The following is a 13,152-nucleotide window of genomic DNA, read 5'->3' on the forward strand; positions in this document are numbered from 1 at the left end:
TAATTATTCTCCAAATATTAGATCCTACAATGCCTAGGGTCTGGGGCTCACTTTGAAGATCTGAAACCTTGTAATTACCTAATATAAATTTTGATTCTCTATAATGATACATCTTTTCCATGATTTCTATTTAGAGGAACCCTGTTTTCTGTTATTTTAACCATCATTTAGAAAGTGATTTCCTCATTAATTTATTTAAAAATTTTTATTGAAAATAGATCCTTGTCTCATACAGTACATCCTGACCACAGTTTCCCCTCTCTCCACTCCTTCCAGAATACTCATCTCTCTCTCTCTCTCCCCCAGGTCCATTCTCTCTCCATTTCCTTTACAGAAAAGAGCAGACCTCCAAGACACTACAGCCAAACAAGACAAAACAAGATACAAGAAGACAAGGCAACAATTCTCATATCAAGGCTGAACAAGGCAACCCAATAAAGAGGAAGAGTCCAAAGAGCAGACAAAAGATTAGAGATTCACTTGATCCCACTTTTAAGAGTCCCACAAAAATACCCACCCACTCCCACCTACTTTCAGAGGAAGACTCTTTGATGAGACCTGGACATGGAAATGAATATCATTAGGAATCATATTATTGATTCCTCTTTTTCAGTTGTGTTTGGTTCTACCCTAGGTCCCTGGGCCATCCAGCTTCTAGTTCCTAGACATCTAGGCAGTATAAAGCATGGGTTTCCTCTCATGGAGTGGCCTTAAGTTAAACTAAACATGGGTTGGCCACTCCTACAGATTCTGTGCTACCATTTCCCTTGTACATCTTAGAAGATGTAAGATGTCCCCTGAAGAATAGATTGTAGGTAGAGGTTTTTGTGGCTTGACTTATGTCCAGGTTTCTCTTTTGGTAGCCTGTAGAGTACCTTAACATGCCAAAGAGACTAGAAAATGGGGGCAAAAGCTCCATGCAAGTACCAGCTCAACCTCACCACATTCAATGAGTTGAATGAGTATCTTCAGCTATGGTACCCCCACTATCACTTTTGAGGAAACAACCTTCTGTCCTAGTATCAACCTGGGTTGTTTAGAGGTCTCCAAGGGACCTCAGCAGCCAACAACACAACTGAATGCAACCCATTCCTACCACTGGAAGCCTTGCCTGGATTTAAAAAAAATGACCAGTTCAGACTACATATTCTCAATTACTAGGAGTCCTTCAATAGGGTCACTTGTGGTGATATTTTGATTGTGCTCTAACAAATAAAGCTTGCCTGGACATCAGAGTGTAGAGCTAGCCACTAGTTAACCATAGAAGCCAGACAGTGGTGGCACACACTTTTCATCCCAGCACTTAGGATCTCATGCCTTTGATCCCAGTACTTGGCAGGCACACACCTTTAATCACAGTACTAGGGAAGAGGAAACAGGGAGTGATATGGCTGGGCAGAGAGAGGAATATAAGGTGGGCTGAGAAAGGAGCTTGGGCCACCACCTTTCAGGCTGAGGAGCTGGCAAGATCAGAGGTGGCTGTGGCTTGCTCCTTTGTCTCTCTGATCTTTCAGCATTTACCCTAAATCTGGCTCCAGGTTTTTATTTTTAAGACCAATTAGGATCTGTGCTATAGTCACCCTCATAGAGTCTAGGGAGTTTCCACTGCACTAGGTTTCCATACCACTTCCCCAACTCTTCCTCCCCAATTTCAGCTGTCTTCCCTACAGTCTCTCCCTCATCTCTTCCCCCAACACTAGATTCTGCCTGCTCCTATCCCCACCCACCCCAATCTACCCACAATTTATATTCTATTTCCCTTCCCAGGAAGGTCCATTTGTGCCCACCTAAAACCCTTCTCTTTACCTAAGCTTTCTGGGTCTGTGGGTTGTAGTTTGATTATCATTTGCTTAATAGCTAATATCCATTGTTAAATGAATACATATATTTGTCTTTCTGGATCTGGGGTACCTCATTTGGGAATTTTTTCTAGTTCTATTCATTTGTCTGCAAATTTCATGATACCATGTTTTTTAATAGCTGAGTAATATTCAATTGTGTAAATGTACCACATTTTCCATATTCATTCTTCAGTTGGACATCTAGCTTGTTTCCAGTTTCTGACTATTTTGAATAAAACCACAATGAACATAGTTGAGTATCAGTTTGGTAGGATACAGCATCTTTTGGGTATGTGCCCAAGAGTGGGTTTGCTGGGTCTTGAGGTAGATCAATTCCCAATTTTCTGAGGAACCACCAAAATATATCAAGAATTCAAGAAATTAGACAATAAAACACCACGTAATCCAATTAAAATATGTGGTATAATTCTAAACAGAGAATTCTCAATAAAGGAATCTCAAATGGCTGAGAAACACTAAAAGAAATGCTCAACATCTTAGTCATCAGGAAAATGCAAATAAAAACTACTTTGAGATTCCATCTTATACCTGTCAGAATGGCTAAGATCAATAACACAAGTGAGAGCTCATGCTGGTGAGGATGTGGAACAATGGGAACATTTTACCCTTACTGGTGGGAGTGCAAACTTATACTGCCACTATGCAAATCCCTTTTTATTTTCAACCAATCAATGATTAAGCTTCTTTAACTTCAAAGTTAATTTTAGTCTGTGACCATAAAAGCAGAGGCAAAGATAAACAACAAACAATAATTATTAATTTATAGGATTTGTCTTTGCCTGAAATAAGTTGTAATGGATTCCCAAAAGATACATTAAAGTTCTAACCTAATAAAATTAGTGTCATACATCCATGATTAGCAAGAAGTGAAGGTATTAAACTTGCCCAACAACTGTGGTGACATTGTGTCCCCAATATATTGTGCACCCAAATAAACTTACCTGGAGTCAGACAACAGAACAGCCACTAGGTAGACATAGAGGCCAGGTGTGGTGGCACATGCCTTAAATTCCAACACTAGTTAGCCATGGAGGTATGGAGGTCTGTACAGACAGATAAGAAGTGACAGAACTGGGCAGGAAGAGGAAGTGATGTAGCTCGACAGAGAAAGCAAATCAGATGGCAGAATAGCAAAGCATATAGGCATGGGTAGACAGCAAGTCGTTTGCATTCAGAAACTGCAGAATTGGTGAGGTAAGGTTAGCTATGGTTTTCCCTATTTCCCTGATCTGTAAGGTTTTCACCCCTATATCTGGCTCCATGTTTTTTTTTATTTAATAAGACCATTTAGAGAGCCTTTAAATGCTGAGGCAATAAACACTACCAAGAGCAAGAAAAAGGCTCCCAATAACTTTCTATACATTAGTTTAAATAATCTTTTGATTGTCTATAGTTCATAACATAATGTGAATGCTACATAAGTAATAATTATAGTATACTCTTTGGGTAAAATGATAAAGTGAAATCTGTCTATTTCAGTACTAACAGTACCATTGCAGGCCTAATGATACTCTCTGTAACAGTGTATGCTTCAACAAGGAATGCTAGAGAGACACTAGATGTCTCCAGGTATGGGAAGCTACACTAGCTTGCCCACACATTACTCCATCCATGTGAGATTCATTTTTGTGCTCAGTGTACAAAGTATTTACTTTTGGTTTTTTGAAGTTTATGACATTTTGAAAATGTCTTGAGTTCACTCTGAAAATGGTTGGAACAAATTTGTGTGTTACTACTCTACAACAATAACAAGTTAAAAAAAGAAAATTGAGCTAAAGCACCTCATGCAAAGTAGTCTTTCCTGAGAACAGTTTTCATCTAATAACCCAATACTGTGCTACAAACTAAACCAACCTTGCATGATTGTATATCAGGAGGCTTAATAAAACAAATTTATTGTCACAGATCTAGGGACTAGAAGACCAACTTGAAGCATTGGGATAAACCATGCTCCCTCTGTTGGAAGGCATGTGGCCTCGTTTTGGACCAGTATCTGCATGCTTGTCCAACAGGTCTCCAGATGAGGCAAAAGCCCCTAGGGACTGTCTCACTCAGCAAGGACCAGTGGGCTTTGGGACAGCACAGAATACTGCTGGGACCCTGTGGCCTGCATACTCTCTTCTCCCTTGTAATATTGATGATTCTTTTGGAGGTTTTGGTGTCCTTTTGTCATCATGCATGGGATAGATGTGATCATTTCTAGAAACACAATTTTTTCTCAAATATTTTCCCCTAAAATCTTTTGGGAGCTGATACTTTCCAGGTTTCTTGTCTGGAAATTATACCTGTCACTTCAGACCCCGGGAGCTGTTCTGATTCAGTGCTGACAGAATCAGAGGCAGATCACCCTATTTCTGTAAATGTGTTTTGAATGGGATTGTTGTTCTTGAAAATGTGTGCCTATGTCAATCACCTTTTAGTTTTGTAATGACAGGAATGTACCTGGATCTACATTTGACCAAACTAGGAAAAAGTTAGGTTTGGGTTTTGGTTTAAAGATGTTTTGATGTAAAAGTTAGGAGAAAACATATTTGATATATTTGTTTTTGCCCAAGATTAACATTGGAGGATGAGAAAAACTTGCTTGTTAGTATGGAAAACCTTGCTTGTTTTTGATGTATAAAGATGGCTGGAGCTACTGGGGTTAGTCACTTGTGCAAAAGTCATCTGGTGGCCAGACAGTTCATTTCTTTGCGGCAACATCCCTTCCCCATCTCTGGATCTGAACCCAGGTTGTGGCAGGACCACAGTAGAAAATATTTCTTGGTATATTCCTGTGTTTGCCCATTCCACATAAGAAGCTTGAACATCTATGTGTTTTGGTGGTTCTGAAACCAGTTGCCCATGGACACCAAAGGATGACTGTGTATTTAAGTTTTAATTTGGTTATTCACTTTACACCATTATTTTACACTACTTTACAATAGAAAAAGAAGCTAAATGTTACTGAATCATCCAACAGAGAACAAATCTCATGAAAAATTTGTGATTGGCTTTGTCTCCAGATTCAAGTAAGAGAAACTACTACAGTATCTTGTCTGTTAATATTTAGAGACAATCCCATCCCACAACCACTGGGAATTATTGAGCAGTTCTGACACTAACAGACTGACTCCAAAGTCCTTGGGAATTGCTCCTGCATTTTATGTTTCTGGGTAAAACAAGAGTCTAGTTAATGCAAACTCCCTTTTGTAAGGTAGTCAGTCTTCTCCCATGTATACCACAGAAACTGACTAGTTTGTGATAAGTAAAATAAAATGCCATTTATAAGAAAGGTAGGTATAATTGTGTGTGTATTACAAACAAATAATTTTCAGATTTTGTTTCCTGATTGCTGGACTTCATTGTCTTAGGTATTGTTAGACCAGTATCTGTATTTCAAAGAACAAGTTTGTTTTTTTTTTTCCAGTTTCAAGGCAGATATCTCCCCACTAGGTTATTCGGGCATCAAATCAGGACTCAATATCTCTGACTGAAGCTGAGGACCTGAAGTTGGGTAATGTTAGATATTTGCCCATGAGAACATTTGCAGACCTTGTGAAGGAACTGAAGTCTTTCCAAGCAGTATTAATTGATAAAGGACAAGGTTAGGGGTGAGGCCTGCTTGCCAAATAGTTCTCCTTTCCTTCCTTTATGCCTTAGAGACCAACAGCACTCACAAAAAAGAATTGGGGGAGGCATTGCTGAGAAATAATTATCATCTACTATTGTTTTCTTCTTAGTCTCTCCAGGAAAACGCAAATAGGAAATGTATTGTATTCTAATGCCTTGTCAGGGGATCTGAACATTGTTCTAGATTTCTTAGTTATAATTAAGTACAATTATTCTCATTTGCTCTCTATGTTTCATAAGTTTTTAAATCTTAGCTAAGTCACTGTTTTGGAAAATAAATTTATTCATTTATTTTTATTTTTTATTTTTGATATTATAATTACATCATTTCCCTCTTTCCTTTCCTTACTCTAAACCCCTTCAGATACTTTTCCTTGATTCTTTTCAAGTTCATAAGCTCTTTCATTAATTGCTGTTACATGCATATGTGTATGTACATAAATTACATATACCCTTCTCATTCTGAATAAAGAACATATATACAATGTCACTTTTTGCTTAAACCTCAATCTTGCTTTTTATGTATATGTTGAGGATACAAACTCAGGCCCTCCTACTTGTGAAATTGTTAGTTAACAAACTAAGCCATCTCCCCAGGTCCTACATCTTACTCTGCTTCTCATTTTAGCCTCATAATAACCTCAAAATTACTCTTTCTATACCAGCTACTCATCCTCTTGCTCAAAGATGTGTCTTAAAGAAGCATTCCTTTAATTTGGGTCCTTAGGTCTTGATCTTGGTCCACTGTTGATGATTTAATTATGTGAGAGATACTTAAAACATGAATGTAGAGCCTTCATGAGGGTAATTTCATCATACTTATTGGAAGGCCTGAGAGATTCTTGTTTTTAGGAAATATTTTGCCACTTAGTATCTGGTGAAGTCAGCCACCTTGATTAAAATGTAAACTAGAGATAGGAGAGATGGGTCAGTTGTTTAGTGCATGTACTGCCCTTGCAGAAACCCTGAATTCAGTTCATTGCTTGTAGCCACCTATATCTTCAGTTCCAAGAGAGCTGATGCTTTCTTCTGGCCTTTACAGACACCTGTACCCATATGAACACACCCTCACACAGGCATACACATACACATAATTACAAAAACAAACAAAATAAAATGGTCCTAGCAGAAGCCTCTTTCTGGATAAAATGGAAGAAAAAATAAAATATCACTTGGGAGGCAGAGATCCGTCTGGGCCACACTGGGCTACATGAGACTGATCCAGTATAAAAGAGAAACAGAGCCAGGCAGTGGTGGCACATACTTTTAATCTCAGCACTTGAGATTTCATGCCTTTGCTTGGGGAGCACACATGCCTTTAGTCCCAGGAAGTAATATGGCAGGGCAGGGAAAGATATATAAGGTGTGATGGAACAGGAACTCACTCTCTTTAGGCTGAAAATTTCATAGAGGTAAGAACTAGTGGCTGACTGTTCTGCTTCTCTGATCTTTCAACTTTCACCCTGATATCTGGCTCTGGGTTTTTTTTTTTAATTATTAAAAGACTATCTAAAATTTGAACAACACACAAGTGTAGGTGTTTGCCTCTGGGTCTTTGGGTAGAATCTTCTGGTTTGAGGTAGCATGTTTTATTCTAGAGATAATGCATCTAGCTATTGACTCCCAGCAGAATGATACATGAATCCTTGGGAATACCTGATAAGGTACTTTCTACTGAGGAACTAATGGTTTTGCTGGTCATTCTTTCCATGTTTAAGGAGGACCTAGTCACCAAGGTCATGTAATCCTTATAGTACCATCCTTTGGAGCATAACTTTGTCTCCATATCCTGTAGAACTCATTGGACTTGCTGTGGATTTATTATGTATTAAGTTATCTGATTGGCCTCAGAGTTTAAGGTAAGATCTACTGTGGGGAAGGGAAAATGTTTTTTTAATGGTCCTTGGAGTGAGTGACTGCTACTTTACTGGGTAGTCCAATAGACCTAGAATCTCTTATTTGTGTTTTATGGGCAAGACATTAGATGCTAATGGTCCTTCCTCTTTCCAAATGTCAGCATGGCCAGGTGAGCTTATGAAGGAATACTTTGAATCACTGTAGATATTAAACATATTTTATTTCACACGAATTAGTCCTTTGTAAGCACTCTTTGTTTGGCCTTTGGGGAGGAGGTAGATGGGGTAGTAGGGAAGTTTCAAGTATTCCTGTTTGGCTGACCACTACATATCCTGCCTTACCTTCTCCAATTAGGATTGAATTATTACTGTAGCTCCTCTGGTTGTCCAAGGACTGAGCAGTTATTTCAACTGATATAGGTGGAGAGATGATTTCAATACACACATGCCAGATTAAAATAAGTTTTTACAGGCATGAGTGAGGAAGATTTAGGATACCACAAGGGTGTTATTTTATTTTATTTTATTTTTTAGGAGGATTGCTTGATAGTTTTTAGTCTCTTTGACTTAATCACTCTAGTATGGTCTTATCTTCTGTCAAGTGAGAGCTTCTAATTCTTTTCCCAAAGATACCTTAAAACTTCTCTGAACTAAAAATTTTGTAGCTGTCATAGTTCTTAGGGGGAGGTAACTCCGAGGTTATAACATCTAATTTCTTTTAACAATATGTTGCTGGGCTCAGTTCTATCCCTAGGTGTTTAGTCTATACCCAAAGGAAAGATTTGTTATTGTTGCCACAAACATTGAGGATTTTTAATTATTTGGCATGCCCAGACTTTTTTACTTTTCAGGAGAGAAAGAAGATAGGATTCATTTTAGCTTGTAGACAAATTTCTAAACAGTCTTGTTAAATAAGAAACAGAGCCAAATACAGCACATTTCAGCACAAATAAAATATCAACACATTTCCCCTTTTTATTCTAATAAAAAGAAAAAAGTTATAACTAACATAAGAAAAACTATATATAATAAGTACAATAACTATATACAATATATACAAGCAATAAATACCTCAACAATGTCTGATCTATTTGCATTTGACAAACTCAGAGAAAATATTCCATTATCTATCCTATTTTGATAAGCCCAAAATGCACCTGATTCACTTTTTATCCTAACTTATAATACTAACAGAGAACTATCTTATCATGTCTTTCAAATCGCTTGTAGCTCTGGCTCCTTTAAGCTCCAGGCACGAGAGTTGATGATCTGGCCACAAGTAGCTCCAGCTGAGGGCAGCCAGACCACTTGTAACTTTGGCCCGGCCTGGGGCCTATAAACTCTGGCTGAGCTGAGGCCTGTAACCTCTGGCCTGTAAGACCACCAACAGTTTAATGAATTCTTGCCACGTGGGAGCCAAACGTAGACAATTTTTTTTTAAATTTTTTTTTCATTTTTCTTTATTAATAAATTTTCTACTCACTCTACATACCACCCACAAATCTCCCCTCCTCCCCCTCCCACCCTCCAGACCTCCCTCCCAAGCCACCCCACATCCCCACATCCCCCAAATTAAGGTCTCCCATGGGGAGTCAACAGAGCCCAGCACACTGAGCCTAGGCAGGTCCAAGTCCCTTCCCACTGCACCAAGGCTATGCAAGGTGTCACACCACAGTCACCAGGATCCCAAAAGCCTGCCCATGTACCAGGGACAGAATTTGATCCCCCTGCCTGAATGCCCCCCAAACAGTTCGAGCCAAACAACCTGTAGATGAATTTCTAAATAATCTTATTAAATAAGAAACACAGAGCCAAATACAGAGGCAATAGCCATGACTAGCCTTAGCTTACCACCAGCAGTAGCTTCCGCAGAGAGAGTTTCTTCCCATCTAACCTGTGCTTTTATTGCCTTCCAGTGCTGTCTTGTCATTGGCTCTAAGCCCAGCCACATGACTTCCTCGTCACTACCTGTCTATACAGACCTCTAGGTCTCTATGGTTGGTACTGGGATTAAAGGCTTATGTCACCACACTTGGCTGTGTCCTTGACTACACAGAGACTCTGTCTGCCATGTGATCAGATTAAGGGCATGTGCTACCACCACCTGACTTCTGTTTATGGCTCTCTTTGACCTCTGATCTCCTGGCAAATTTATTTATTAACATACAAATAAAATATCACATTTCAGCACAAATAAAATATCACCACATTAGCTTGTTGTACTTTCAAGCCTCACTGCTATAATGGCTGACTCTTTAACCTTTTAGAACTTTGGAATGGAGCTCCAGACTTCCAACCTTCCCTAACAGGGATTATTCCTGTAGCCAAAGTAACATAAGCCAGGAGGCCCAGGAAGATATCAGGGTTCAAAACCACAGGCAAGGTCAGCAGGGAATGATGTCAGAATTCACCTTACAGTTTCCTCTCTTCTCACCTCCAGAGCAGGTCTCTGTGGACATTACCCCAGGTGTGAGAAAGGAACTGCAAAGAGCTGATGCAAGAGCTGTGTTGGAGTCCTATCTAGGACTCCTATCTCTGTGATCTTGGCAGGAATGTCATCTGGTGAGTGGAAGAAGGAAAGAAATGTGGAAAAGAAGATGAGGTTGTGAGAATGAATGTCAATGATACTAGAAATGCTATGGATACTTGTGGCGATACTGTGTCCCCCCACTATATTTTGCACCCTAATAAACTTATCTGTGGTCAGAGAACAGAACAGCCACTAGATAGACATAGAGGCCAGAAAATGGTGGCACACATACCTTTAGTCCTATCACTTGAGAGACAGAGATCCATCTGCATCCCTGTGAGTTCATGGCCACAATGGAAACAGCCAGGCAGTGATGGCATCTTCTCTGGGGAAGAGCACATCAATCACTAATTGGTTACCTAATACTAAGTGATCACATGCAAGTATTATTGTACAGATTGACTGGGTTGATAGATACATACATATATAATAACAATTTAAAAAAAAGGCCATGAAATTAAGAGAAAACGGAGGTGAGATAAATAGGGGAGGTAGGAGGGAGAAAAGAAAAGGTGGAAGTAATCTAATTATAATCTCATAGAGATTTCAAATATCCAGCCAACATTTAATTCTCTTGTAAAATCAAACAAGCATAGCTATTTCATTTATACACAAATTTTGCTTTCATTTTTGAATGGAAAGTAGACTTATATGTATAGAAAGAAATTGTTTCAGGGAAAATTTCTTTAAAATGTATTATCAGTAAAATTTGCTTCGTGTACCTATTTTATTTTGTGAAGCAAAAATATCTGTGACCAAAAGAGTTAACATTTCAGAACAATTTAAGAAGTGATGGTTAGTGCATTGTTGATGATAGGCACCAAATAAAGAATCCTTTTTTGCTACAACAAAGGCATGAGTTTGAGTAGAACCTAACATTTTATAATGAAGATCTACAGAGTAATATTAAATGATGAGGAAGCACATAATTTAGCTAAAATGACACAATCATCATGGAAACGGATGTAAAGCTGTTCTGTTAAGAGTTTCAACTCCATCCTAGTTTAGCAAGGCCATACAGCTGACATTCCATGGATTCAATTGTGTTCCAGGGCCTGCATTCTTGGATGCATACAGCTCCACAGCCCCAAGGTCCTGCAGCCAAGCATCTGAGATAGGTGATAGAGATAAGATAAACTGTAGCAATCTTCCTGAGTGGACTATGTTGACCTCTAAGCTTCAAACTTCCTACTTCAGCCTGAGTGCAGAGATCACAGGCATGAATGACTACATTTTCTAACTATCCAGCTTCTGTACCACATTTTTATTTTTTTTAAGATGATAATAAAATTGCATCATTTACCCCTTCCCTTTCCTCTCTTCAAACCCTACCATATATGACCGCATACTCTCTTGCAAATTCATGGCCTCTTTATCATTGTTGTTGAATATATGTGTGCATATATAGTCACAAATATATATATATATATATATGAATCTTAGAAATAGAAAAATAGAAAACCTGGAGCCAGATATTGATGTAAAAGCTGAATGATCAGAGAAGCAGAACAAGCCAGCCAAACTCTACAGAATCCTCCACCTCAAGAGAGAGACTTCCTGTTTACTCACGTCTTCCATACCTTTCTGTTCCTTGTCATCTTCCTTCCTTCCTAGTGCTGGGATTAAAGGTATGTCACACCTGGCTCTGTTCCCAGTGTGGCTTGAACTCATAGAGATCTGGATGGATTTCTGCCTCCTGAATGCTAGGATTAAAGGCATGTACTACCATTGCCTGACCTCTATGTTTAATATAATATTACATTTCCCCTTTTTTGTCTAAAATAATAAAAGGTTATAACTAATATAAGAAAAACTATATACAATAAGTACAATAACTATATACAATATATACAGGCAATAAATACATCAACAATGTCTAGTCCATTTGCATTTGACAAATTCAGTGAAAATACTCCATTATTTGTCTATTTTGGTGAGTCAAAAATGTACCTAGTTCCTAACTTGTATTACCAACTGAAAACTATCTTTTGATGTCTTTCAAACTTATACACTTTACACCTCTTTAGAGAGTTTCTGTTCCGAATTTGTTAACAAAGAAAACTGTAACTATGACTATTTAATCTTCAACTTCCTCAGAGATCCAAGAAGGAAATAATATTAACTGAGTAAACAGAAAATACAAACAAATGACTTCCAAAAAATGTGAGAAATGGCAGAAACAGTTGGCTGCCTGAACAGTCACCCAAGATTTCTCTGCAGCATTGGGGCATCCATCTTTGGCCTACAGGCCAAGCATATCTGACAGATTCATCTGTGAAGCAGGATTTTCTAAGGAGCCTTCCTACCTTGTCTTGGCAAGGATTGGCAGTCTTTTGTGTCCTGCTTGTCCATTTTGGACAGCATACTGTCAGAAGTTGAGGCAAAGGATAACTTTTGCCACAGTGAAAACAAACTCTATACGGAGTTTCTTTAATGCCCATCATCTTCTCTGAAGTAATTGGTGCTGCCAGGAGCAGACATGTGTCACTGTCATGAAAAAAGAAAAAAAAATCTACGTTATGAAAATATCTTAAATGCCATATTCTGTAGATCTCTGAAGTGTTTAAAGATGACCTGTATATCTCTGTTTGATCTGGAAAACATACCTAACATAACTACAAGTTTGATTGTAACCACTAACTACTTTCATTTCTTTATAGCCTAAATAGTTGATAATAATAACTTTCAAGGACTAGCAATTTGCATTACATTGTTAAATGAACTAGATAGGTACAATACCTTGAACAAGATTAGAAATACATGTACAGCATTTTTAATACAATTACAAATTTGTATCAATATACATAATTTGTATACAATATACAAAATTCCAATACAATGTAAAATATTTAAAACTAGTAACTGCCTTTTAAAAGTAGATTCAATAATCTACCTTTTTATATTATCATATCTATATCCTCTTTTTTCTTTTCAGAGTAGATTCAATAATCTATTCTTTTATCCTATCATTTCTCCCTTTTTACGGGAGAGTAGATTCAATAACCTACTTATTATCTATATCGAAAAGTACTGAACAGAATTTGTCATGGGGGCCTGTGAGAGGCCCCTCAGGAAGTTTCCTGACAGCAAAATCAAAGGATTACCTTGTATGTCCCTTGTTGATCTACATTCGTTAGTCTGATGTCTACCTTTACCATACCTTCCATATAATCCAGAAGGGAGGGGTGTGCTGTTGGGATTATTCTTTGAAAAAACATTGTTTCTAGGACCCTGTTTGCAGTTCCTTTTTTCGGTGACCTTGCTAACCACATTTGAAGCATCTGACATTACT

At 38.2% G+C, this 13,152-nt stretch overlaps 1 protein-coding gene across 3 annotated transcripts in view; it reads right to left on the reverse strand.

The window, feature by feature from the left end:
• LOC102918269 (sulfotransferase 1E1) overlaps positions 1 to 9,333 on the reverse strand; it is a 28,938-nt gene extending 19,605 nt beyond the window's left edge. For 2 of the 3 annotated variants that reach the window (XM_076546558.1, XM_076546556.1), the window contains exon 1: positions 9,182 to 9,333. The gene's annotated coding sequence lies outside the window, so the exon portion shown is untranslated. Of the gene's footprint in view, positions 1 to 2,803; positions 2,827 to 9,181 lie in introns of those variants that run through there. The other variant, XM_076546557.1, reaches the window with a different exon arrangement.
• Positions 9,334 to 13,152: the final 3,819 nt, after the last annotated feature.

The sequence above is a fragment of the Peromyscus maniculatus genome, chromosome 10 (assembly GCF_049852395.1).
Source record: "Peromyscus maniculatus bairdii isolate BWxNUB_F1_BW_parent chromosome 10, HU_Pman_BW_mat_3.1, whole genome shotgun sequence".
Lineage (NCBI taxonomy): Eukaryota > Metazoa > Chordata > Mammalia > Rodentia > Cricetidae > Peromyscus > Peromyscus maniculatus.